This window comes from Sciurus carolinensis, chromosome 15, assembly GCF_902686445.1.
Source record: "Sciurus carolinensis chromosome 15, mSciCar1.2, whole genome shotgun sequence".
Lineage (NCBI taxonomy): Eukaryota > Metazoa > Chordata > Mammalia > Rodentia > Sciuridae > Sciurus > Sciurus carolinensis.
Window position 1 is genome coordinate 34,997,195 of NC_062227.1, and position 4,760 is coordinate 35,001,954.

General features: G+C 48.4%; 1 pseudogene; it reads right to left on the bottom strand.

The window, feature by feature from the left end:
- Nucleotides 1–678: 678 nt before the first annotated feature.
- On the bottom strand, nt 679–3,827 carry LOC124965359 (Y-box-binding protein 1-like; annotated as a pseudogene).
- Between the last annotated feature and the right edge of the window lie 933 nt (nt 3,828–4,760).

Here is a 4,760-nt window from a genome sequence, read left to right on the forward strand (position 1 = left end):
CCCCAAATTGCTGAGCATACATGCTCTCTTGGGGTAAGGATGGAGTGGGGTAGGCACTGATTTAAAAACCTTCCTAGGTGATTCTGATGCACAGCCAACCTCAAGAACCACTGCTCAGAAGTAGCCTGGACCCTTGGGGTGAATCCTCTCCTCTCTCTAGCTCTGTCCTCTACTGCTACCTTGTTCTCTAATCCTTGAGCTGTGCGATTGCCATTACTATAACAAATACCCAAGAGAAACATCTTAAAAGAAGGAAAGGTTTGTTACTTTTAAAAAAAAATTAAGACCTTTATTAATAGGTGCTTGTAGTTTGTTGATTTTTTTTTTAAAATCAAGTTGTAAACTTTTATTACAAATTAAAAATAAAGTTCTTAAAAAATCTCTATGAAACAATTTAAAAACCTTTAAAGGTGTATTGAGAAAAATCAGGCTTTTTTTTTTTTTTTAAACACGTTTGTCTTTACCAAAAAGAGATGTCTTAAGGTAAAAATAATAAAAACCCCATGCTGCATAGATAATGCAGATAGTTCTCGTTATCCGGTCAATGGGCAAAAAGCAAGCACTTAAGGTCTTCGGCGCCAATCTTTCGTGCATTTCTTATTGTTGGAATTTCATATGCCTTTCTTTTTCTTGGGGGTCTAAACCTGATGATGGTAGAGGTGGTAAGCCTGCATTTACTCAGCCCCGCCCTGCTGGGGGATAGGCGACTTTTGTCTCTTGCCATTTTGTGGGTTTAGGGTTTTCTGGGCGTCTGCGTTGGTAATACGCTGAGATGGCTGCTGACCTTGGGTCTCATGTCCCGGATCCTCCTCATCCTCTTCGTTCCGTCCTCTCTAGGCTGTCTTTGGCGAGGAGGGCCCCCGCGGAATCGCGCTCTTGTAACGCCATACAGAGACGTCTCACTGGCCTACCTGATTCCCCTGCACCCTGGCGGTCAGCAGCTCCATCCCTTCTCCCTGCGCAGGAGGTGGGCATACTGTGGTCCATGCCCAGAGAGTCTCCGCAGGGAACCTCCGCCAGCCACAGGGCGCTGTTGGACCCGGCCTTGGGGAGCATCTTCCGACCCCACTTCACGGTTCTGGTAATTCTGCTGGTAATTGCATCGAGGACCCCCTAGGAAGAGGAGAGCGTCTGTAATGGTTCCTCTCCACCAGGCCTGTAAGGCTCGCTGCCTCTGCACCCTTTTCTCCTACACTGCGAAGGCACTTCCTGGGCTCATTCTTTAGGGCAGTCTGGTCTACCAACACATCTTCCCTGGTGCCATTCCTGTTGATGAAATCATACCCGTTTCTTACACTGAGCCGTTTTACTGTTCCCAAAACCTTCCTTGCTATGACCTGACTTGCCGCCCATGTAAGGCCTCCAGGGCTGCTGCTCCAGGGCTGCTGCTCCCGCGGCTGCGGCGGGTGGTGCAGGGCTTGATGCTCCCCGCGCTGAGGGCGGCGGACGCCTGCTGGGTCGGGCCTTGCTGCTCATGGTTGCAGTGCTGGTGACTGGGGCCGGCCGCTCCTCCCGGGGTACGATGTTACCTAGGCTGCTGGCGGCGGTGGGGCTGCTCAGGGTTCTCGGGGTGCCCTCTCAGCTACTGCTACCGTTCGAACTCAGGAAAGGTTTATCTTGACTTGCAGTTTCAGAACTTTCAGTCCGTGTTCACTTGGCTTCGTTGCTTTTGGACTATGGTGAAGCAGAACACTATGGTGTAAGTATGTCCAGAGGGACCTGCTCATCTGTGGGCAGTCAGGAAGCCCGAGTGAGAGATGGAGGGGCTGGGGGTTGTCATATCTCCTTCAAGGGTGTGCCCCTAATGGTCTCACGTCCTCCCACTAGGCCCCATCTACCCAAGGCTCCACCACCTCCCAGTAGTGACACAGTCAGGTGATCCAGCCTTCAACATACGGGGCCCTTGGGGTACATTTCAGATCCAAATGATGGCAACGCCACACCCTGAAATGCATCCATACGTGGCTAGATCCAACCCTCTGCCTTCACAGTTGTTTAAACAAGAAAGTGGTCTTTAAAAACTAAACTAAAAAGAGAAATCTTTGGGTTACAAGTAACAGAAACCCCTGTCAGATAACCTAACAAAATTTTAGAAAAAAAAATTTTTATAAGAAAGTTGCAGGGGTCAGCTAGAGTTCTGGAGGGCCTAGAAATAGAAGCTGGGGTGCTAAAGAACACCTAATTCATCCTTTGTATCACTGTCTCCATTTCCTTTCAGGCTTCTGCTCCATTCTCTTTTCTTGTTGCATCCCAGCTCTACACCCCCACCCCAGACCTCATTCTCTATTCTTATGGTAAGAATGGCAACCAATAGGAACCTCTAAATTCATAGTCTGATGGTGGACTGGGATGGGAGCTTTCAGATGCAGCTTGAAGTCCTGGGTAAGGGATTTGGATAGCCCAAGCTTGGATCAGGTTCTTGCCCCAGGACCAATCAACTGTGTCCATAAAAGGTAGCCATGTGGCATAAACATGGCTGCTCCCCACATAACTCATCCTCCCACAGGAAAGGGAAGAACCCTGATGCTGCAGCAGCTCAGAAAGTTGAAGACTGGAGGGGTAAATGCACAGCCATGGCAAAGGTCCCCTTGCAGTGTTTTCCAATGTCTGGTGGGCCCTGGGCAGAGTTCAACAATCTTTCATTCATTTCTAGCCATTCATTTCTCAGTCACCTAAGCTGATTCTGAACCTTCCCATGATCTTTCCATCACATCCTACTTTATGGAAAACATGGAAAACAGGGGCACAACCTCCTGCAACTCTTGATTCCTTCTAGATAAGGAAGCGATCTATACCTTCCCCTCAGCCACACATACTTTCCTCCCCCCCCCCGCCGTTCTATAGATTTATGTTTATATAAATATAAATTCTATATGTGACTACATATCCCTCTGTGATATGTAGTCGACTACATATCCCTCTGTGATATGTAGTCACCTGCTGGAATTGTTTTACTTCTGCAGTGCTGGGGGTGGAACGGGGCCTCCTGCATTCTGGGTAAGTGCTCCACCACTGAGCCGCACCCCCACCCCTCTGGCCTGCTTTTGCTACTGACTCTTACCCCTCCACCTAGAGCTAACCAGGGTGAAGCCTCTCCCTAGGTCCTGTGTGCTTGTTCTTCCTTCCTTCACAGCCAGGCTTCAGCCTTCCGATGTTAATTTCCTGTTTAACACTCAATCCGGCTTCTGCCTGCCCCACCCTCCCACCACCAATTCCCAGCAACCTCCCCAGCGAGGGTCACCAAGGACCTCCTCAGCGAGGGTCGCCAACGACCTCCTCACTGCCAAACCCAATGGGTTATTTCCAGCCTTTGCCTTAATGTGCCTCTAGGCTGCACTTGACACGATCTTCTAAATCAGTCTCAAATCATTTCTTTTCTTCCTGTCCCTGTGGCCATGTCAGGTCCTCTTCAAATCTCCCCTGAACACCTCTAACGGTGCCCTCAATAGCCTCCCTGTCTTCCATTTTACCCAACTCTTCCTACTGCTGTTAAAGTTGTTTTTCTAAAACAAAATGTGAGCAAGGCACTCTCCCATTAAAAATCTTTCCGTTGCTCTCCTTAGCCACCCAGACAGGTTCAAAACCCCAGCAAGGTGCTCGCGGTGCTCATGCTCCAGCCCTCTCCCCTCCCTCGGCCTCTGCCATGCCTGGCTGCTTGGAGCTGCCTGCGCCAGCCACGCTCTCCCGGTGCCATTCCTCCTACCACTCCTGTGGCGCATTTCTCTGTCTTTACATCTCAGCTCAAAGAGCTCCCTTTGCTGTAGCTTGTCCCGATTGCTCATGGCAGAGTTCATGTTCTCTTCTTTTCTGTTCCCATGTTTCTCCATCGGGCTTCTCACATTGCATATTTATGATTTCTTTACACATCAGCTGTTCCCAGAAGATCACAGTGCAAAGATCCTCATGGGCAAAGGAGGAGGTTTAATCATTCTTAGTCAATAAATATGTAATAAACAAATGAATAAATGGGGCGAGGGCCTCCACAGAGCCAGGACTGGAAAGCGAGCAACTCTCTTTGACATGGGAGACGGCCACGCACAGGTGAATAATCCCTGCCCTCTGGACTTGATGCTCCTTCGTGGTGTGTAACCAGTTTGCTCCTACCACGTATTCCCTGATTCAGGATAACAGCACCTCCTTCGCCCTTGACTCTGCTTCCTCTGAGAGCTTGTACCAAAGTATCACTCAGCTGCTTCTCTTTTCTACCTCTTTTATTTTCTCCTTAAAATTCAATTTTGGAAAGTAAGTTGAGGAGCTCAGCCACTGGAAGATCTGCATTGATTTATGTTGCCTTCCTTATTTATTAATGGCCCACTTTCGCCTTGATATTTCTTCCTCTCTCTGATGTATTTGTAAAAGCTCTGCTCCTTCCTTTTAACCTGGTGCATTAGATTAGCCCAGCCTTTGAGCCTTTCTCCCCACCTTCCCTTTCCCGCCATCCCCTCTCTGGTTGGGATACTTTCATGTCTTCTGCCCTAGGCCCCCGTGTCCAGCAACATTTTCAAATGATCTTAAATCTTCATGTTGATGTTGGAAGAAATCAAACTGCTGGCTTCTTAACCCCCGGGTTTTGCCTTTTTAAAAATGACCTTGGCTCTTTGCTTAGCAGAGTGGTTAAGAACATGAACTTAAAGTCAGACTGCCAGGATTCACATCTCTGTCCTCCCTCTTACTGACCAAGTGACTTTGTTCAAACTTCTAAAATTCTTTGTGCCTTAATTTTTGTTTCTGCAAAATTGGGCTTCATAATATCTACTTCC